The sequence below is a fragment of the Sus scrofa genome, chromosome 1, assembly GCF_000003025.6.
Source record: "Sus scrofa isolate TJ Tabasco breed Duroc chromosome 1, Sscrofa11.1, whole genome shotgun sequence".
Taxonomy (NCBI): domain Eukaryota; kingdom Metazoa; phylum Chordata; class Mammalia; order Artiodactyla; family Suidae; genus Sus; species Sus scrofa.
Genome location: NC_010443.5, coordinates 259,526,209 through 259,549,851, shown reverse-complemented (window position 1 = coordinate 259,549,851; position 23,643 = coordinate 259,526,209). Strand labels below are relative to the sequence as shown.

At 44.8% G+C, this 23,643-nt stretch overlaps 1 protein-coding gene across 3 annotated transcripts in view; it reads left to right on the top strand.

Annotated features, from left to right (window-relative positions):
- Positions 5,248–23,643, top strand: part of BRINP1 (BMP/retinoic acid inducible neural specific 1) — a 194,246-nt gene continuing 175,850 nt past the window's right edge. For 2 of the 3 annotated variants that reach the window (XM_021078073.1, XM_021078035.1), the window contains exon 1: positions 5,256–5,673. The gene's annotated coding sequence lies outside the window, so the exon portion shown is untranslated. Of the gene's footprint in view, positions 5,674–23,643 lie in introns of all 3 variants that reach the window. The other variant, XM_021077997.1, reaches the window with a different exon arrangement.

Genomic DNA, 23,643 nt, shown 5'->3' with positions numbered 1-23,643 from the left:
TTTGTCCCTGAGTTTCAGTTCTAGCTCAGGAAACATATATTCAATGAATAATATCACCAATAATTGTTTAATTACAATGATGATATATGTTATGAAGGAAGCATTGAGGGATGTGAGAGAACTGATTATCTACCTTGGTTGGGAGACCAGATAAGTGACTACCCTGACATATACAGGGTGAACAGGACTTTGCTAGCAATAGAAAGTGGCTTCTGACTGAGGGAACAGCAAGCATAAAGACCCAGGGATATAAAGGACCTGTGTAAGCTCTAGTAATTGGAAGGGGGTCGGTGTGGTTCGAGTGGAGGAGACATTCGATTAGGGTGAAAGATCATGTGTAAATTTGTACACATCACCTTAAATTATTTTATACAAATTGAAACGGTAGAGTGAAGTAAATATTTAAGGAAGGGTCAGATTTCGTTATGCAGAAGTGAAAGGTTGCTGGGGAAAAAAAAAAAAGACATGGCAGTGGAGGGATCAGTCTAGCTAAGGGCACAGAGAGAGGGACACTGGGAACAAGATAATTAGGTATAAATAAGATAGTAAAGCATACAGGGGCCAGATGATGTGGAGGGCTCTGAAGTCTGTGCAGAAATGTTCTGACTTTGATATTTTGGTATGCAATAAATATCCTCCAGACTCTGGACAGGTAGAATGGTGGATAAGAGTTGTGTTTTAAGTATGTTGCACCAGCAGGTTTGGGAAAGGGTATGGATGGAAAAGGAAGTGGGGGAGAGAGAGAGAGAGGGACGGAAAAGAAGAAGGAGGAGGAGGGGGAGGGGGGAGGGAGACAAGGGGGAGGAGGAAGAGGGGAAGGGGAGGGGAGGGGAGGGGGAGGAGGGGAGGAGGAAGAGGGGAAGGGGAGGGGAGGGGAGGGGGAGGAGGAGAAAAAGAGGGACGGAAGGAGAGAGGGAGGGAGAATTTTAATTTTTATTCAATTAGAAGATATTCATAAAGGACATGGAAGGCTTGAATGTTGCTCATTCATGGTAATCACTCAGTAAATATTAGTTACTATCAATTCAACTGCCTTTCAAACAAAATAAAAATAATATGATAGGTACAAAATATTATGCTGCCTGTAGAGGCAAACTTTTTCTCCTCTTAGCTCTTGTAGCATCTCCTATGGACCCTGTACACACCAGTTACATTTTATGGTGTACTGTGACTGTTTAGGGGTAAGTCTGACATGGCAATGGATTTCTGATTCCTAGAAGACAGAAGACAGGGAAGATACTTATTTCTGCATCTTTCACATCACCTCACATTCAGTAGGCTCTTAACAAATGTGAACTTCTTTTTTCTGCATTTGTTCAGTCTATTCTGAACCCAAAGCAGCCCAGATTAAAGGATTTTAACCCCCTTGAGATCTGACAGGAGTAGTAAGCTTAAGCTTTTGATGCAACAGCAGGTGGCTCAGAGTCCTGCACAAACAGGGCCAAATCTTATCTTTATTGTAGGAAGGGGAAAGTGAAACTTCCATTTCAACCCAGAAAATTTATCTATAGTCCTTGTCTATTTGAAGAGAAAAGGCTGTTTACCTGTTTTCTTTTTTTTTTTTTAATTTCTCTGTTGGCTTCCCTTTTCCCATTTGTTAAGCTCAAATCTAAATGAAGCAACCTATCACATCTAAAGTCAGGTTGGAGACCATAAAAATCTATTCTATATGCCCTGAAGCTGGGGACCAGACATAGGCACCCATGAATGAGATTGGCAAAAAGAGATGCAATGAAATTTCATGCAGGATTACGTGGGTATTTTTGAAAATGTATGTTTCACAAGAGAGAAGGTCCATAGGAATTGGGAGGTTCTCAAAATGGTCTATGACTTTAAAAATATAATTCAATGCTTATAAAACAAGCATGTTGCTAAGATGAAAAGGGAACCATCTCATTGTCTCATGAAATGTCCTTGGAAAAAGGTCTGCTAGTATTACCCAAGATATACAGACAGGAAGTTCCTTCTTAAGTCTACCCTAATCCTTTGGTGCCTCCTCCCCATGCAAGCCCTTGGTAAATTCAGTGGAAATAGCAAACAGCTGCTCACCAACACCCACCCCAAAGAAAGAACAAGACATTTCTCACATATCTCAAGCTGCCTTAAATGTTCTTTCTTTGGCAAAGGAGAAAAAAAAAGAAGTATATTTTTGGCCTCTAAACCTTTTCCCACCCGTGTGTATTTCTGCAGAAATGTTATCCATATGGTTCTGATTGCTTCCTCCATAAGTCATTAGGAATGCTTTGCACTGAGAACTTTTCTGATGACCAAAGAGTATTTGGAGACCTTTTAAAATGGCCCTCTTAGCCTTTTTTCATGGAAACGGGGAAGCTGAACTGAGCCAAATACAAATGAACTAAGACCTGGAAAGGTTGAAGTTTTACTCAAAACTCAGAAAGCATAAGGCTTGGGTGAATCTTAAATGTGTCCATGCAAAGTCTTCACCCCCTCCTCCAGGGACAAGAGCTGATAAATACTCCATTGGCACAGAGGATGCCATGATCTTAGCCATTTAAGTTGATATTTAGGGTTGGGGGCAGTGAGGTCAAATTCTAAGCTCTTTCAATCCCTCCAAAGCTTCCCCATTATCCCCAGAGGACACAGTAAAGATTTTGATCATAGATTTCAGTGTGGGATTCCTGACTCCAAAACCTACTAGCTGTACCTTGGCATGTTGTAAATATCTTATATCTCACAACATTTTTTAAAAAAATTATAAAATATTATATAGGGAAGCCCAAAATGAAATGCCTGATATACAGTAAAAGTTCAAAAAATCTTTCACTCTTTTTTTTTTTTTTTTTTCCTGTCTAACAGTAATTGGAACTGGGAAAGGTTCTAGGTTTCCTGAGGGAAATCTTGACTGTGTGAGGTACAGAAGGGGAAGAGAGGAAACTGTTCCATAGTGTTAAGTCCCCTCTTTCTAAGGCACCTGGGCCACAACCCATTTGGGGAGAATGATTAAGAAAGGAATGCGAAGAAGAATCAGTGCACAGAAAAGAAACACACTCATAGACTTGGAGAACAGACTTGTGATTGCCAAAGGGCAGGGGGAGGGAGTGGGAGGGACTTGGAGTTTGGGGTTGGTAGATGCAAACTATTGCATATGGAGGGGATAAGCAATGCTATCCTGCTTTAGAGCACAGGGAACTATATCTAGTCACTTGTGATGGAACATGATGCAGGAAAATGTGAGAAAAAGAATGTATATGTATGACTGGGTCACTTTACTGAACAGCAGAAATTGACAGGACATTGTAAATCAACCATAACAGAAAAAATGAAAATCTTAAAAAAAAAACAGAATCAGTCTGTACCTTGGTCCTCCTCTGAAGCGCCTAACTGTGTTTCAGACTGATTTTAGAACTCCCAGCAAGGCTTCTGTAGCCTAATGTCACTCAAGGAGGGATATTTGAGCTGGGGGATAATGGAGAAGCAGAAAGAAAGAGAGGAAAAAATAAAGGAATAGGTGGGGTAGAAAGAGAAAAGAAAAAAAAAAAAAAAAGCAGAAGAGAAGAAGGAAGAAAAAAGCAGTAGGAACCTGGGTCTGCATACAGAGATGGATGGGAGAAGCATCGTGTGTGGTAAGGGTATTTCTTTGTGGTCAGATGAAAGGCAGAACTATCTCAGGAGCCACTGTCCGGGATCTGAACATGGGCCAGAAGCCGAGGGAAGGAGAAAACTGTCCAAGCAAAAAGGGAGAAGTTTCTTCCAGGCGCAGAAAAATCCCTCCCTTGGCCAGTGGCTGGAGAGCTGTCCGTGGTGCTGACTGCCCATCATTTGGAACAGAATGGAGAAGCAGAGAGATTTGAACTGGCTACTGTTCCCTCTTCTCCTCCTCCTCTCCTCAGTCTCGCATTGCTCAGACCCAGGCTCCTTCTCTTTTCATCTTCACCTTTCCTCTTTCTCCTTGCCAATTAAATGTTTGTCTGTTTGTTTGTTTTCTCAAGTCCTCAATTCCTCACTCAAGAATTTCTCTTCCATTTTGTTTCAAGTTTCCTCTTCCTCTAATTAAGCCACTAGCCCCTAGATCCTTCTAGGTCTAATTATCACATCTCTCTCTTTTCACCCTTTGGATAATAATAACACTAGCAACAATAGCAATTGTAATTACAGATTACACATTTTGAGCACTCAGTAGGTGCCAGGGAGTATTCCAAATGATCTTACATACATTAACTCACTTAAATTTTGCACCAACCATGTTAGATAGGTAGTTTTAGTATCCTATTAGATAGATGAGGAATTAAGGCTTACGAGGTAAGTGATTTGGCCAAGATCACATATCTATAGGATTCTAACCTGTCTTGAACCTGTGCTTTTACTGAATCTGTGTTCCTTTAAATTTCTCATCACTTTTTTTCTTATTGCTCCCTGCCCCTTCGTCTGGAACCTCCACTGATGCCCACCCTTGCCTAAGCTTCCAGGGACTAGGAACCTTCATCGCTGATTTGGTTTAAATTTTGAAAAAGGAACCAAAGTAAGCAGACATGCAGAATATGCACTGTGTGAGTGTTTCGGCCTTCTTTTCTGCTTTAGGAAGAGGCCCCGTGTCAGCAACCCCAGCCTGCATCTCAGGCTAACGTGGGGGTCTTTGGTTCTCTACCCATACGCTCGCCCCTTTCCTGCCTTTGGTGGTATTCAGAGAACTTTGTGTCCCCTCAGCTTCTCACTGCTACATCTGCCCACATAGAGAAGCACTTGCTTAATTCTGGGCGGTTACGTGGGCTCATGCCTACACATACAGAGAAACAAACAATCTTAAGTACTCATAGAAGGAACGCAGATACAAACGTACCCACACAGGCACCTCCCCGAAAGAAAAAAAAAATGCTCCGATAGGAACGCACAGACAACACAAGCACCCGCATACCCAGAAACACTCAGATACCCGCGACGCACAGAGCTACAGACACGCTTTAGAGCATCACGATGCGGGGTCTGCGCACACGCACCACACAAAATCCCCTTGGGTGCTCAGTCTCGGAGACACGCCACCCTATCCCCGACCCACGAGACGCCCCACTGGCTCAGCCTCAGCCCACCCAGGCTGCCCCTCCCTCCGAGGAGGCCTCCGTTTCCCCGTCCTCTCTCTTTTCCTCCTCCTCCGCCTAAAGATGTACAAAACACTCCTCAGAATAAACCCCCGGCTCCTGGCTCCTCCCGGCCCGCCCCCCGGCAGTCGCTCCCCCATTCATTTTCGCCCGTCGCCGGGTAAGTCCCTCCCCCCGCGTAGCCCTGCCTCCGCTGCTCCCCGCCCGGAGACCGCGGCGCACTTGGACTTCCCTCTCCATTCGCTACCCGCCTCGCTCCCGGGCCCCACGGCTGCGAACTGATCTGGCGCGGGGGGAGGAGGAAAGCGCAGGCGAGCGACGAGCGAGAGAGGGAGAAGGCGAGCGAGCGAGAGAGCCGGAGAGAGAGCCAGAGAGCCGGGGGGCAGAGGGAGTAGTGACCGCCTTCCGGAGCCGGGATTCATGCCTGTCCTCGGGACCAGCGAAGGGGACTTTACGGCTGAGTATGAGCCAGGCTGCTAGGAGCCAGGTACCCCCACGCCTGCAGTCCCCGCGCCGTTCCCGGTATGCGAGCTGGACGCAGGGCTCTCCCAAGTTCCCTCCGAGCCGAATAAAAAGCGTCCGCCCGCAGCTCTCCGCCAAAGACGGACATTGACTCCAGGTAAGGCGGCGCCGGGCGCAGCGCCGGCAGCCCCGCTGCCCTTGGAGACCAACCGGGACCGCATTCGGGGCGCCCCCGGCCGCCCCGCCCCTCCCCCTCCCGGCACCCTTCCGCGCCTCGCTCCGCCGCCCCGCCGCCTGCAAGTCCTCTCAGGTTCCCGGGAGGTGGGGGCGAGGGGTGCTCTGTATTCTGGGGCGCAAAGGGTTAAATGCGGGTCTTAGTAAGTGGCGTGTGTGCTCCCCGCGCGCTCCCGACGTGTGTACCATGGTGGGAACTTGATGTGGTGCTAGTGTGTGTTTGCGTGTGCGGCGTCGTTTGCGTTCGATGCGTGTATTTGTGATATGTGTGTGTGTGTGTGTGTGTGTGTGTGTAGGGGAGGGGGTGAGGAGAGGTCCTATAACCTACTTAAGGCACGATGTGTGTGTGTGTGTGTGTGCATATTTGTACGTGTGTTTGTGTGTGTGTGCTTGTGTGTCTTTTTAATTAGGTCTCTCCAGCATACACGGAATGGGATCCTTATTATAGGATCACGTAGCCATCGGGAAACCCGCTGTGGACTCCTCTTGGGGCTCTGGGCTGGGGTTTGGGGAGGATTATGGGGATTGGGATGGTACCTTATTTAGCCCAATACTGGTACCCTTGAAGGAAGATTTCTCCAAATGATGGAGATCTGCTACACTTGGATTCACCGTTTAATGTGAAAGAGAATTGGCCCAACCTGGAGGCAGTGAGACACTGTCGCTTTAAATCCCACACTGGGCAGACTCCAGGATTCTGATGGGAATTTGGAGTCACTGGGTAGTGGGTGACAGAAAGAAGTCAGTGGTGGACTCATCTGGGGCTTGGCAAGTCCAGGACAGAGTCTACGCTGCCTCTCCAGCTGTAATCACAACAGCATTACAGCATGTCCTGCTTCTGGTGCTCTTGGGGAGGATCCGGGCAAGTTCACATGGAACCCCCTCAAGGGAAAGGAAAAAGAGTCCTCGGGGACTTGCTCATAGCTGCACGGAATTGCAGAAAAAATTTCATTTGGGGGGCAGCTCTCGGTATGATGGAAGGAGATGGATGGGGCACTTCCCTAAGACAGATTCCTCGCTCCCTTCCCGGTTTCAGACAGGCTTGGGGAGTCCCAAGAGAATCTCTTCCTAAACTGTGCTTCTTCATGAATCCGCTAGACTTAGGAGGATAGTGGGAGAAGCAGAGAGGCTGTGTGTGTGTATGTGTGTATGTGTGTGTGTGTGATAAAAGACCTACAATTTGAGAGCTGGTTGTGGGTGGGGAACTCATGGCCAAATGTGGCGGTAATTGACTTAAACTGCTGTTGATTTGCACCTCACATCCCTTGCTTGGCTCCAATATACTGCCAAGGGCACACGGGGGTGGTGGGAAGAATCTCAGTAAGGAAGACAGTTCAGGTCAAGTCCCTCCTTCCTCTTTCCCCCACCTCCTAGGAGGCTCTCTAGGTAAGTCCCTTGGCCTCCCTGGCTAGGTCCTGCCAGGCTTGGACTCCAGGGCCAGCCATTGATTTGATTCCCGGATGCCTCTTAAAGGCTTGCCCTACTCAGCAAAAATGCTGAGTTTTACTGCTGTTAGCATGGCTTCCAGACTCGGCAGCTGTTACTTTCCCAAGGTAAGAGGCAGCTGTTCTTAGGCAGTGAGGCTCTGGTGGACAAGAGCTGAGACCCAGCCTCTTGTCTACCTCCGCAGGAAGGGGCCACTGAAAAGGCCTTTTAGGGGAAAAAAGTAAAAACGTTCTTGTCTTAAAACAAAAATACGTGAATATGTCCATGTACGTCTCTCTCTCTCTCTCACACACACACACACACACATTTATCTTCTGTGGAGAGATAAAAGCAAACATGTGTTTGCAGAAACCTGCCCTGGCGGGTGGGTGACAACGCTACCTGCAGGCACTTGCAGACACACCATTCTCTGGCTGAAGGCTGATACCTCAGGCTGAATGAAGCCTTCACACAGTCACAAGAAATTTGCTTTGGGAACCTCATGTCAGAGCAGAGATCCCCATTCAATTGGGTAGGGTGTGTGAAGGCAGAAGAGGAGACTCCATATGTTAGGAACTGCTCTCATTTTCTCTTTTTTTTTTTAAATTCATAGACAATCGAAGCTGGAAGGAATATTAAAGAACAGACAGGCAGGACTCTGCAGCCAGAGAGGACATGAAAACTCCCCAACATTGTCTAATGCGTTGGTGGGATGCCCAGGGCTAGAACCTATGATGCCTGACGTCATGATCAACGTTCTTTCCACCATACCACTCTGCCCAGGACTGTGTATTGCTCTCTGCCTTTACCCAGCCACCATGCTCCCATCCAGGATAATCACCTGCCTTCCCATCTCAAACTTCTCATTTCAGAGATGCATTTCAAAGCTGTTCTACCTAGAAACTTGACCTGGAGAGAAAGGGTCCAATGTCTTAATCATGCTCCCTGTTAGACAGAGACAGATAGACAGACAGACAGGCATACACAGAACATACATCCTTTCTCCAGTACCTTCAGAGAATCACACACAGCCAGGGACCCAATACTGACCATGACTAGTCAACAGAAGCCAGAGAGCATGGGGACTGTACCTGAGCTCCTTATGAAGAAATGCTTTGTGAGAGAGCCAAGTGTACACCTTCTAGCCAATACTTGAGACAAATTCATTTCTTGATGTTAATGAGACTCTTACAGATCCTATACAGTCATACCTATGGCTGTCACAGGAGCATGCACAAGCACACACGCAGCCATGCGCTCACATGCACACACATGGATTCAAAAGTCTTTTCTACATGCTATATTCAGAAGAGAAATGCAACCTCCGCACCAAATTGCGACCCCCTATATAAAAGCATCACCCATGTGAAAACTGGGACACGTAGTCCCAGGGGATAGGAGATCTAAAGCCTTGTGAAAAATGTGCTCTTAAGAAATTACAACCAGGCCCACGCAGAAGTGTGCTCCCGGAGTCCTAGTTGCTCATTTCGGGGTGCAGGAGAGTATGGAGAAAAAAAAAAAACATGGGGGTTTCAGGCCCATCTGCAATAGAGCCTTTCCACGCAGGCTTTTCCAGGGCTGGATGGCACTTTAGCTCCCAGAAGGGGGAGCTGTGACTCCATTTCAACTAAGGAGACACTGCTCAGAGATTCCAAATCTGCTCTTGGGCCCCTGTTGAGTTTAGACAGCCCAGCTCAGGCTGCAATGAATATATTTGAAATGGTACGGGTGGGGACCTTAAAGACACTCTCCCCTGGTCAGTCCAAATAAAACATCTCCTTCTTAGTGCTTACAAGAGTTTATGCCTTTGACCAAAAGTCCTGTTTTTCTCTGGAAAGATCTTTGCCCCAGGGGTCTTCAGTTGTGGGAAGAGACAGTTTCTGATTGGCATCCACTGGCTTGTTGCCTCCTCCGTACCTATCACCAGAACAGGCCACTAAAGTTATATATGTATCTCCCACTCTTCTCCTCCCCCTGCTTCCCCCTTGCTAAAATCTAAAAATTAACAAATTGGCCACTGAACTCCTGGTACTCAGGGCAGATGAGATGAGGGTCCTGTGTAGTGGACAAGCCTTCAAATGCCATTCTCCAAATACCTCCCCTCATTTTCCATTCTCACGCCTTCTGCAAAGAGTACCTATGCCTTTCTCCATCTCCCAACATCAGTCTCACCTTTTTAAAACCCTACCTGTATTTCCACATCCAGCTCAAATGACCCTCCCAAGAAGTCTTCTCCCAAATCTTACTTTGTAATTAATCTCCTTTCACCCTGTTCTTTTGCATAATTTTGTCTGAAATTCTATTTTAGCTTGGATCTCTCTTTGCCCCGCTTTACAACTTTGCATGTGTGTGTCTCGCTGGCCCTCTTTAATATGGTCCAATATCCTAGGAGCATCTGTTTATCCCCAGGGACTGACTGAGAGGAGTTGCACTGGAAAAATGTTTGCTGTTAACATTGGAAGCCCTGTCTCAGCAGCAGCTGTAATTTCTCTCTTTCACTTTCTTCCTGATAACTGTTTCATATTTACGCAAAGCAATGAAGGTATGGCCTCAAAAGTACACCACCTATACCAATAATGTAAGGACACCAATGATGATGCAGACAGGTAAATTTAGGTCTTACCCGGAAGTGAATATGACGCTGCTGGGTTCTAAGGTCTTTAGTCTTACTCTCATTTAATCTTCCGTCCCACCCAGGGAGGCAGATACAACCTCTTTTACAGAAGAGGAAAGTGAAACTCAAGGTGACTAGGTCTTTTGCCCAAGGTCACAGGGCCAACAGAGCTAGAATTTGTGCTAAGTCCCCCTTGCCTCAGCATCTCTGCCCTTTCCAGGGTACCACTGAGTTAATGGTAACCTTTGTGGATGGCCAACAGGATTGGGTTGTTCAGAAAATGTTAGGAATAGTCAGGGGCATATTATTAACTCTTTGAAATTGATGCTTCATGACATTCATCAAAGGATCTCCGTGTTTGAAGATTTCGCTATACCCTAACCTTTCTCCTCATTCAAGAATTAAGTACTCATTTTTAGTACTTTTAGCACCAGTGAACTCTTGGCCATGCAGGCCAATCTACATTGTCCTGGGAGAGCTTTGTTGGAATGTTTTCTCATCTTGACGCTAAATCTGCCTTCTGTCCGTACGTCTCTAAAATCATACAAACACAAGTGTAATTCTCTTCCAATCTTATAACCACAGGTATTCCCTTTCAGACTAGATGGGCCTAGGTTCACAGCCCTGTCTTCTATAACATCCATTCAGCCCCCTCACCAAGCTGGATGTTGTCCTGTAGGCATCGTCCAGTTCATGTCACTTATGGGGTGAGTCACAGAAGGGAGAGGGTGCCCTGAAACTGAGTGACGATTAAAAGCGGCATTCATTCATTTATTGATTCAACCAATATTTATGGGCTGCCTACCATTTTTCAAGCATTGCCACAGCCCCGTGCTGTCAAATAGAACTTTCTGTGATGCTGGTTGTGCTCCCCCTTTCGTCCCGTATGGTTGCCGCTAACCACATGTGACTGTTGAGCCCTTAAAACATAGCTGGTGTTACTGATAAATGGGCTTTTCCTCTGATTAAATTTTATTCATTTTTATTTCAATTTAAATAGCTGTATGGGGATGGTGGCTACCGTACTGGACCACAGAGATCTAGGCATTAGAAATATAGCATGAACATGGTCCTGTTTTCATGAAGCTCTTAGTCTAGCGGGGAGAGATTGCTGATAAGGGAGTAACCAAAGAGATAAGCAAAAATAATTTCCTGTAATAGTAAATATCATCCAAGTAATCATTGGGAATGATAGGCTAGGAAGGAATATAGGTCACGTAACATTAGATAGGGTCATCCGAAGGGACTTGTCCTTGGAGGGGGTGCTATTAGAGCTGAGATGTAAATGACAAGGTACCAGCCACTTGATTATGTGGGGAAAGACTATTGGGGGCAGGGAGGAGAACGATGATGAAGTCACTAGGCAGGGTCAAGTTTAGCAAATCTAAGGGAGGGTGTGGCTGAAGCTTTTGGAGAGAGACTGTTTTCAGATGATAATAAGATAGGAGGAGGTCCGATAACAAAGGCTTTGCTCAAATTGAGGGATGAGAAGTCTCAACATCCGCCCTTTGGAATCTCCTTGCCTGGCAGCTCTCTCGGAGCTGAAGACAGTCTGGAGATGGACAGAATCTCATCATTACAGATTCTCTGTGGTTTTTCATCATGTCCATTTTTAATCAGTCATTTCAGTGAATTCTTCTAATCTTAATTTCTAGTTCTGCACTGAATGCTACACCTTCTGGAAGTATCCAAATCTAAAGGAAGGGAGAGGCGCTGGAGGGGGGGAAATGGCTAGAAAGGGAGGAGGGGAGTGAATACCTGGGGAGAAGGTAATTGAAATGAAGTCTGGTGGAAACGGATGAAAGCTGGAATCAGTGTGGATCAGCAAATATTTATTGCATATCTTGTGTGGGAAAGGCCTTGAACAAAATGGCTTCGGGGTGGGGGGTGGGGGGTGATGAATCCTGCCAGGATTAGAGAAGACCTGCAAATCCTTAAGTAATGACCGTTCATGGGAGACTGATAATTGTCACTTCAGCATTTCCATGAGAGTTTGGGAAGGGGGAAATTAGAGGAGGACACAGAGGTGGTGATGGTGGGGAGGAAGGAGGCTGATGGCCGTGACTATAAGGTGTTGGAGATCAGAGACTATGTATCTTTTCATCTTATAGCTTCATGAATTCCAAGTTTTGTGCTGTCAAAGATCCTGATTCTAGTCCTAGCTCCTACCACTGTGTATCTGGACCATCTTAAGAATATACCTGCTCCTCCCCGGGCTTGACTTCTGCAAACTGAGAAGGACCGCAAGGTGGCCCACCTTATCAAAGGGATTTACCCATCTCTATCGAAATGGCACATGACAGTTTTTGCAGAGGTAGAGAGAGAACCATACATGATGGCCACGCTTCATCCTAAGATTTAGATGTCTTCTCAAAAATGAAAAAATCCCTAAGAAGTCACAGGGCACAGATTGTGACTCAAGACAGGGTAGCTGAGTGGGATGGATGTATCATTCTTGTAACTCTTAATATCAAAGTGGTTACATAGTAGCATGAAACCCACTCTCCTTCTGGAACCTAGCAGCCTAGAAAGGCTGCCTAGAAATCCACAGACAGTCCTTGCTACTGAGGGGGCAAGAAAGACAATTAAGAAGATAATGAAGCTGAGGAAAAGTGAAATTAATTTCTTTTTTGCATGTGAGGGTGCAGGGGATCTTTGTCTCTCAAAGGAACTACCTTTTGGAGATTGCAGGTGCCCTTAAGGAGAATAGATTGAATAAGACTGGGTGTGAGAAAGTTAAGGGTGGTAAATTACCAGGCCTGGCTGCTATCCATTGGAAAACATGCATAGGAAGAGAAAGCCTGGTGCAGACCTAAAATATATCATTCTGAACAAGTCTTGTTCCCAGTTTGCTGAGATTTTTTTTTCCCCCACAGGGTGCAGAGTGGCAAACAGCACTGTTAGGGCCGTCTTGGGAACAGCTGAGAGACTGTATCCACCCCCCCACACCCAACATCCCCATCCCCCACCCCAGGATGAGGAGGTAGAGTCATAAGGCAATTAACAAAAGCAAGATGCAATCCTTTTTTGTGTGTGAATTGCAAAGATTGGAGCCCATCTGAACAGCTGGAACCCTTGGTAAGGGTTAACCCAGTACTGGCCCCAGGGGGTTTCTGAGATGTAATTTATCTAACTTTTCAAAGGTCCTACAAATGAACCAGTGGGAACCTGTCTGAGAAATAATAGACCCTGGGGGTAATGTGGAGCTGCTGAGTTACAGATGCCAGGCAGCTTCAGATGGAGGAAGGGCAGCCATCCAGGATGCCTTTGCCTTTTAGAGGACCCACACTTCCAAGCGCCCAGTTCCTATGTAGAGGAATTTCTGGTGGGCAGTGGGATTCCGAGAAACTCCAGAAACCCCAAGATAAACCTCTGAAAACTGCGACATGACATCTGCCTTAAGTAAGTATGTTTCGGTTTACGAGGTAGTGGATAAACTCAATTTCTCGTGGCATTTGATGGGCTCTGAGTTTACAGGCATATCCTAGGGGAAGGACTCACAAGAAGCCTGAGCTGGCATTATTTAAAAGAAAAAAAAAATCTGCACAAAGCACAGGAGCCATTAAAAAAAGAAAATCAGCACTTTGGTTTGTTTGGGACTGTCAGGAAAAATTGAAAATTAGATGACCCAGTGAGGTAGGGTGGGAGTGGGGGGAGGTAATCTGATTTTTCTGCTGGGACAAGTTTGGGAGGCACGACTCTTTGAGATGCAGCGGTCCTCATCAAATGCCATGGCCAGAGATGGCCAAGGCAAGGGAGGGTTGAGAGGGGTCATAAAAATTTTTATTCTGCATCTGTATCAACAGGATAGCATCATTCAAAGTCCAATGAAGGCTTTCAACTTATTCCTAAAAATATGAGTAGATCAGCCACGGTTTTACCTGTTCTCCCCTCTTGTTTCTGGCAATGGGAATTAAACATCTAGGCAGAGTGCATATAGGAAAGAATTCAAGGAGTTCTGTAAGGGTCTTCACCCACAGTATTTAGAGATGGCAGAAATGTCACAATTTTAAAATCATTCTCGAAGTGGAACAGTGTTTGTGCCAGGCATGTCACAAGTTCTTTGTGCTGTAGTGGGTACTTGATGTAGAGATTGTTTTGCATATTCTCAACAGGCTCCTGCAGAAGCCTTATCATTCCCTGGTCTAGAGATGAGAAAACAAAGGCTCAGGGCTGTGATGCCATACGTTCAAGGCCACACACTGAGTTGACCACATGTTAGGTTGTGTAGTATTTCCCTTGAAAGTGTAGTGGTTGAAAGCTTGGATGCCAGCGTCTGAAGGCCAGCTCTGCCACTGGCTAGCTCTCTGACCTTGGCCAGATTACCTAATGTTCCTGGGCCAGTTTCCTCATCTGCCAAATGAGGATAAAAGTAGTCCCTCCTCACAGAGATCTCATGAGCGTTTAATGAGTTTGTGTGATGGGTGCTTTGAACAATGCCTGGCAGATCATCAACACTATCTGAACATTAATTATTATTACTTTTTAATTACTACGCTATCTAGTTGCCTTAGATGAAATGTTACTCACCCCCCAGGTATGTTCCCCAACTGGAAATGTCCTATAGGAAAGAGATTATCGCCAGGTTCAAGGCCCTGCCTTGCAAACAAGCTTGCTCAATCATTTTTACCCATCCCATCCCCTAATATGGCAATGTCATCCCAGCTGTTAGGAGAGATATTAAGAGTGTGGGAAAAGAGGAGTTCCTGTCATGGCTCAGTGGTAACGAACTTGACTAGTATCCATGAGGTCTCAGGTTCCATCCCTGGCTTCGGTCAGTGGGTTAAGGATCTGGCGTTGCTGCGAGCTGTGGTATAGGTCACAGACATAGCTCAGATCTCGCGTTGCTCTATCTGTGGTGTAGCCCATCAGCTACAGTTCCAATTTGACCCCTAGCCTAGGAACTTCCATGTGCTTTGGATATAGCCCTAAAAAGACCAAAAAAAAAAAAAAAAAAAAAGAGTGTGGGAAAAGGCACTGAAAGATGCAAAATGATTAATGATTGAGGGTAGATTTTTTATTCTTTATATCATCATGCCTCAGAAACCAGATATAGCCATATAATAATCAACCATCAGAGCTGAAAGTCCGCTTCAATATGGTCTGGGTAAACTTTCTCATTTTTCTTTACATATACACTTTTTCCTCTTTAGGATCAAACTGTATCTGAGCTGGTTGTGGCACCCTAGCCCTCTACAGCCCATGCCATCCTACCTCTTGATGCGGTATTCTAATCTATAAGGCCAGGGTATTCAGCAGTTGCCTATGGGGGAGCTACTGATTGACAGCAGGCGGCATCCCCTCCTGGGAACCACGCTTATCACCTGCCCCCCACCTCTCCTCGACACAACTCCCTTCTTCCCCATTTTTATCATTTATCTTACCAACTGCTTGCATGTCTTAACACGTTCTATCTTATTCAACCTTCACAGTCACATTCCAAAGGTGGAATTACTCTCCTCATTTTCCAGATAAGGACCTTAGAGCTCAGAGGTGAATGGATTTGCTCCAAGATAATACAGTAAAGCGGTAGCATCAGATCTCAAACCCATATCTTCAGACACTAAACTTAAGGTTCTTCTACTGAACTGCCCTCCCTCCATTCACCTAGCAGCTTGGCGGCTTCCTAGAATCAAGGTGTATTCTTACTATTTGGTCTCTATTCTTTAAGGCAAGGTCCATTGCTGAAAATCTTCAAGGGCTTTGGTCATGCAGACCCTGCCCTCAGTCCCAGGCTCATACCTAAATGAGAAAGACATCTGTCTTCTACGTTCCAGGAGATGTTATAAATGGCGCCACTGAAGGGAGGCTTCTTAAATCTCCTTAATAACCTGCATGTTGCTCTCTCTCCTTTATCTGTCAGCATCATGAATATCTTCCACTCTTCCCATGCTTTCTGGCTGCCAACTTCATAGCCTCTTAAAATAGCAATTTAACTTCACAATGCCTCTGCAGGAAACCTTAGCTTAGCATGTTTACTTTCACCCTTAAATTGTGGAAGTTCAAATGTTGCTGAGATCAGGACCAGTGGTCATAGAATAAGCTACTTTCTAACTCTGGGCCAGAGCCAACAGCCAAGATCTTACGTTTCGTCAGAATAGAATCACCAAGGCCACCTCTGGTAACAGTAGAGGTTAAAAATTAGAGGTTTAAAAACAGGAGAGGTTTAAAATTAGCTCAGGAAACAGCAGGGTGGAAGTGGCATCAATTGTGACAACCAGATGTTCCAAGAGAAAAGTGGTAGATAGGTAGATGGATAGATAGATAAATGGATAAATGGATAAATGGATGGATAGATAGATAGAAAGATAGATAGATAGATAGATAGATAGATAGATAGATAGATAGATAGAATATATATCATATAAAATACATGTATATATAAAGAATACATATGTATATATAAGTTTTCTCTATATAGATAGATATCTATATATAATCCCTCTTTACATGTGTGTGTGTCTGGGTGTGTGTAAAGGAATATTGAATGTAGTCAAGAATAGATAGGAAGGAGAAGGGAACAGATGCAGGGGAAAATATCCCAGGCAGAGTTCTCCATATCTATTAATAGAACATGAGCCCAGATGTGGTCATAAGATCTTCTGGTATCAGAATGTGATCTGGGGATGGGACTTCCGGCTACAAATGGGAGGGGTCACACTAAATATTTAGGTTCCCTGGTGATCAAGTAAATGAACACAGCAATGTGATGCCACGTAGCATCATCAAAATGTGTTTTGTTTTGTTTTGTTTTGTTTTGAAATGCTAGTATCCAGTCTTGGCAAGAATGAAGGGAAAAAGACTCTCCTGTGGCATGGGTGGAAATCTTTATTGAATGCAATCTTTTGTGAAATTCGACTTTCATTCTTTCATTTAAAAAACAGACCCTGTTTATCGAGCCCTTGTTCTGTGTAAGACATTGTTCTAGGAGCTGTAAATACAGCAGTGAACAAAATGGACTAAGCCCCTGCCTGCTTGGAGCTGACGTTCTAGGGAGGAGGAGGAGACATGAATAAACAAGTGCACATGCAGAGTGTCACGTGGAGAGGAGTGTGACAGAGGTGGCGGCGGGGGGGGAAGGGCATGTTGTTTTGTACAGATGGGTGATGGAGATGCTAACTGAGATGCTGACCTTGGGCGGAGGTCTGTAGGAAGTGGGGGGAGAGCCACGTGGACATCCAGAGAAGACTGCTCCAGCAAGAATCAAGTTTTGAGGTTGGACTATTTGGTGTGTTAGAGCAACAGTGAGGAGACCAGTGTGGCTGCAGTGAGGTGATTGAGGGGGAGGAAGGGGATGCCTTAGAGCAGGATCTGTTTCAGTTTACCACTGTCATTATCTCTGTCCCTATTTTTTAATATTTTTTATTTATATATTTTGGCTGCACCCATGCCTGTGGAAGTTCCTGTTCTAGGGATTGAACCTGGGCCCCAGCAGCAACCCAAGGTGCTGCAGTGACAACACCGGGATCCTTAACTCATTCCACCACAATAGAACTCCCTGTCCCTATTTTTATTTTTATTTTTATTTCGTCTTTTTAGGGCCGCACCCGAGCATATGGAGGTTCCCAGGCTAGGTGTCTAATTGGAGCTGTAGCTGCCGGCCTACACCACAGCCACAGGAACGCCAGGTCCGAGCCGTGCCTGTGACCTATGCTGCAGCTCACAGCAATGCCAGATCCTTAACTCACTGATCAAGGCCAGGGATCGAACCTACAATCTCATGGTTCCTAGTTGGATTCGTTTCCGCTGCACCACGACAGGAACTCCCCTGTCCTTATTTTTAAAAGAAGGTGCAAGTGTTCCTGCTGTGGTCTGACAGGTTTAGCGGCCACTCTGGAGCCCTGGAATGGAAGTTTGATCCATGGCCAGACCTGGCACAGTAGGTTGAGGATCTGGTGTTGTAGCAGCTGCAGGGTAGGTTGTAACTGTGCTTCTGATCTGATCCCTGACCCTGGAACTCCACATGCCTTGGGTTAGCCAAAAAAGGAAAAATTAAAAAAAGAAGGTACAAATCCTTGTGTTTTAAGAAATATCCCATCCTAAGGAGCAAATTAATTATTTGTGTGAGAAGAAGGAACTCTATTTGAGTGTTTGGGGAAAAAAAGAAACAACAAAACAAAGCATATCATGGAATATCTAGAGTCATTCAGAATGATGGTAGGAGGCACATTGATACATTAGAAGGTGGGATAAAGGTAGGGAACATCGTCTGTAAAACAGGGCTAACAAGAGTACTTCCCTGTTAGTTTGGCTGTTAAGAATGAATATCACGTGTATAAAGCACTTAGCAACATGCCTTGCATACAGTAAGCGCTCAATTAATGGTACTCGTGATGACAGTTATTGACATCTACTAAGTTAAAAAGCATGTGATACAGAGTATTGTGCATGGCATGCTATTTTAAAAGCTGTACCCTAATATTCGAGTGGTTATCTGTGGATGATAAGCTGTGAGTGAATTTCAGTCTCTCCTCTATACTTAACCTGTGTGGCCTAATATTTCTTTAACAAATGTGCATTACTTGGATGCTGAACATTTTAAGTAGTAGGATGTGGTAGATCAGTGAACAATTCTTGGGAGAAAAAAGACCTGAAGCAGAGACACGTGCTTTAATGCAGTTTGCTAAATTTGTTCTAAAGTCATTTGTTCCAAATCAAATTTAAATGGACTCAGTTTTTTTTTGTTTAATTCTTTTGCTTGACCTTGGCCTGAGCGATAATACTCATAAAAACCAAACATGTGATAAGTACTTTCTACTTTGCAATGCACACTAAACTAGTGATCATGCCCTTAAAAGAAAAGCTGGACCACCTTTGAATCACCTGGAATCATTGCACATACGTGTGGCCACGATTTCAAAAGGACAGGTTGAGTGGCTGCCACCTGGGAATCACAGGACTTTAGCTTTGTCTCTAAGAGTCACTTTTTAATTTGAGGGTAATCACATCCCTTCTCTGCATCTCAGTTTCCTCGGTTTTGAAATGAGGGCTTGAGATTCAGTCGGGGTCCCAAGCAACCCTCAGAGGCCCACTGTGGCAGCAGGAGGGCTTCAGCAGGTGGGACGGACTTCGTGTCCATCTTCACCTTGCTCTGCACCCAGAACAGTTCTACTTTATCTGCTTTGCTTTATTACTCTTGGACAAGAGCAGAGTAAGGGATGGCAAGGCTTTAAGAAATAATAACGTGATAGCACTGGTTTCAACGCTCAATGGTCTCTTTTTAAAGGGGACTTACAAATGGCAGAGTTTGTCCTAGATTAAGGCCTTGTCCCAAGCTCTTGAGAAGACTGTGGATGACTCTGACATATTCTCAAGGGCTTGGTGGGAAGCAAGGCATCCGTAAGACTGTATCTTAACCATCTTTGTAATCACCGCACATGACATATAATTGCCATCACCAAAGTAAATGAAGTCAAGAAAGTTTGAGCTCTGGTCAAGGGAGCCTTCTATAGAAGCAAAATGGTTTTTTAAAAATGATTTTTGTTTTTTCCATTATAGTTGGTTTACAGTGTTCTGTCAATTTTCTACCGTACAGCAAAGTGACCCAGTCACACGTACATACATACATTTTTTTCTCACATTATCATGCTCCATCATAAGTGACTAGATATAGTTCCCAGTGTTATACAGCAGAATCTCATTGCTTATCCGCTCCAAAGGCAATAGCTTCCAGGAAATGGAATGTGTTTATAGGAAACCTCAGGAGGGAAAATGTGCTAAGCCAAGTTGCCCAGGAAAGACTTGGCACAGGCGATGGCACAGAAGGGAAGGGTCTGTCCTCACGGATGAGGCAAGGGGGCATTCCACATAGAGGAAGTGGGAGACACCAAGACACGACCCCAAGCATGTGTCTGTTTTTTTGTCACAGAACCATAGGATGTTAGAACTGCGCTACAAGGGACCTTAGTGGGATCCATCGTATCTGACTCTCCCTCTTTTTTTCAGATAAAGAAACTAAGGTTCTGACATGGGAAATGTCCTGACAAAGGCCACCATCTTTATTAGTGGGCTTATTAAACCTAAAACACCTGACTCCTGACTCCCAGACAATAGTTTTGCTTCTGGCTGAACATTTTCATGTTATTTCTTAGGGTGTGCAAACTCTTCTAAAACTCGGAGAAAACAGTGTTGTGTGGTCAAATAAATTTGGGAGTGGCTTCAAATGAGTTGCCCTCTCTGGGACGTCAAATTATGTATAAGCACATTCCAGGCTCTGACAAAGTCTTGGAATAGAGATTTTAAAATCTAATTCAAGCTTTTTCAAAATGTAAACACATAGTTTCCACTTTCTATGTTTTTCACTTAATTCTTATTAATGTTCTATATTGCTTACTTAAGGAATCTCTACACTAGACAAACCTATCTCTCAGAAAAATAAGACTATGATGTGTATGGTAAATTTTTATTTTATTTTTATTTTTTATTCATTTATTTGTTAGAAATTTTACGGCCACACCTGCCACACATGGAAGTTCCTGGGCCAGGGAGTGAATCCAAGCTGCAGCTGTGGCATAGGTTGCAGCTGTGGCAATGCCAGATCCTTTGAGCTACTGCTCCAGGCCAGGGATCGAACCTGTGCTTCTGCAGTGACCAGAGCCACTGCACCACAGGGGAACTCCAGAAAATTTTATATAAGCAATTCTGGCAGTCCATATCATTTCAGAGATGATGGCCATATTAAGAAAATTATTATCAAAAAAGAGTAAGAAGGAAAGTTTCTCAGATTTAATGTTTCACCTTCCTCTCCCCCTTCCTCCTTCTCTCTCCCTCCCTTCTGCCTTCACCATCCTACTTTCCTGCTTTTTGTAAATCTTCCTTCTTATTTCCCTCCTGTATCCCTCTTTCAGCTTATTCTGACTTCCCCCTTTCCTTTTTTTTAAGAGTTACAGTGTTTCAGATTTGGGACTGTCTTCAGTGGATTGGACTTTTTCCTGATCTGAAGTTCTGCTGGTTTGATAAGGAGACGGATGCACATCATGAGGTCACACAGAGTAGCTGGTGCTGAAACTGGAGCATCACGGCATGTTAGGGTGAAGAAAGATCTGTCTGTGTGAACCGTGAAGGTTGACCAGCCAGTTACATCGCTGGAGGAAGGACATTCTAAGGAGAAAGTGGGAGATGAAATATTTCAGTCCGAGAGTACTCAGGGGTGAAGCTAGAAACATAAGCTAGGGATGGAATTTGTAAAACCTTCGAACCACTACTAAGTAGTCTTTATTGAAAACATTGCTGAAACTCTTAAGAAGAGGGTGGACTTGATCAGATCTGGGATTAAGAAAGATGAGGAGGAGGGTGAGAGGAGCGGGGAGGGAGAGTCTGGTGGCCCCATAGCAGGTCATCATAATTGTTCAGATGACAGATAGAAGGTATCCTTCCAGGCTAGGGCAGTGGCAAGGAAGTGGATGGATGGGGGACCTGGCAGAGGGAAGGGATTAAGAAAGGATGACTTCCTCCAAGGTTGTGCCAGATCTAGGCTGCTCTCTCTAAATAGTGCTTCCAGAAACAGCAGGGTCTCAATTATCTCACCGTGGGCTGTGAAATTCTAAAAAAAGAAAAAAAAATGTTCTCAAAACAAAATTAAGTTTAATTTGCCTTAATTGAAAAATAAACACATGCCATGTACAGCACTCAGAGGAGGAGAAAAAGCTAGAAAATGAAAGGAACAGTTGGGTGTGATAGGTCCTCAATTATTAGAAGTTCTGAAAGGAGGATCGGTATTGGTGGAGAACATTCATTCAGGGTTAAATTCAGGAATGGAGAGTGTAAGCCTTCCCTCTCTGCATTGGTTTTCTTCATCTCATCTCTCATGAGGTTATTATTTTTATTATTATTAAGAGTGTTATAATGGACGAGGATCTGCAAAAATACTGGATCATTGGAGTTCCTGTTGTGGCACAGTGGAAATGAATCCGACTAGGAACCATGAGGTTGCGGGTTCCATGGTTCCATCCCTGGCCTCGCTAGGTGGGTTAAGGATCCGGCGTTGCCGTGAGCTGTGGCGCAGGTTGCAGATTCGGCTCGGATCCTGTGTTGCTGTGGCTCTGGCGAAGGCCAGTGGCTACAGCTCCAATTCAACCACTAGCTTGGGAACTTCCATATGCTGCAGGTGAGGCCCTAAAAAGACAAAAAAAAAAAAAAAAAGAATCATTGTGCTGTACACCCGAAACTAACACAATTGTACATCAGCTATACTTCAGGAGTTCCCGCTGTGGCACAGTGGGTTAAAAATCCAACTGCAGTGGCTTGGGTCACTGCAGAAGTTCGGGTTCAGTCCTGGCCTGGGAACTTTCGTATGCTGCAGGTACAGCCATTAAAAAAATACTATATTTCAATTTTGTAAAAAAAAAAAAAAAACAAAAAAGAAAAAAACAAAAAAAAACCCATTAGAAGGCAGTTGGGGAAGTAGTCCTGGATAGAGAGTCAGACAGTGGGCTTGATCCTTTTTTTTTTTTTTTTCATGTTATTTGAGTTGTTTCTTTTCTTGGCTCAAGCTCCTCATCTGTAAAATGGGGATAGTAATCCCTACATTATTGGATTCCTATGAGGTCTGTATACTTAATATACCTGGAAGTTCTAACATACTGTTAAGAGATGATGGAGAAGGAGGAGGAAAAGGGGGAGGAAGGTTGGAAGGAGACAACGGGAAAGAAGAGAGAAGAAGAATACTACAGCCAGTCCGGTTGACATATTCACTCACACAGGATTTCTTAAGAGCCTTCTGTATTCCATGCTGGGGAATATAAGGGCAAGAAACAGCTCTGAGCTCTGCCTCTGCTGGCACCTCTGTTCTAGCAACTGGTGTTCTCACCCTCTAGGCCATAGAGTCAAGGAGGAAGACTGGGTGAAGGGAAGTGTTTGGAAAGCCTTGAGATGTGGTTTTCTTTGGTGGTTTTTTTTTTTTTTTTTTGCTTTTTAAGGCCACACCTGCGATATATATAGAAGTTCTGAGGCTAGGGGTCAAATTGAAGCTGCAGCTACCTACCTATACCACAGCCACAGCAATGTGGGATCCAAGCCACATCTGCAACATTTACCACAGCTCAGATCCTTAGCCAACTGAGCAAGGCTAGGGATTGAACCCACATCCTCATGGATACTAGTGGGGTTCATTTCCACTGAACTCCTGAGTGGGAACTCCTGAGATGTGTTTTTAAAGTCAGTTTTCTCAATTGGACATTCTTCTCTCTTTTCACCACCATTCTGCCTTCCCCCGTCAAGCACAGATGCTGTGACCCTGACACAGGTTCCACTTATCTCATGGGGAACATAGTCTGACAACCACATTCACATCCAGGTGATGGTGGCTTGAAACTGTAAGGCATAAGGGTCTGACTCTTATAAAATGGGCATCTCAGAATCATAGTGGTAGAGTCTTAGGATATAAAAACAGAGTCAGAATCTCATGGACTCAGGATGTGATATTTATGGAAGATAAAACCAACTCTTAGGATCACCAAATCTTAAAAATCATAGAATCGGGAGTTCCCGTCGTGGCGCAGTGGTTAAGGAATCCGACTAGGAACCATGAGGTTGCGGGTTTGGTCCCTGCCCTTGCTCAGTGGGTTAATGATCCGGCGTTGCCGTGAGCTGTGGTGTAGGTTGCAGACGCGGCTCGGATCCCGCGTTGCTGTGGCTCTGGCGTAGGCCGGCGGCTACAGCTCCAATTAGACCCCTAGCCTGGGAACCTCCATATGTCACGGAAGCGGCCCAAAGAAATAGCAAAAACACCAAAAAAAAAAAAAAAAAATCATAGAATCATGAAAATAGAGGCTCTTGGAGGAGAATGGCGTTTTCTGGTTACTTGGTCCACCCTCCTTCCTAGTTCATGGAAAACACTAATAGAGCATGAAAAAT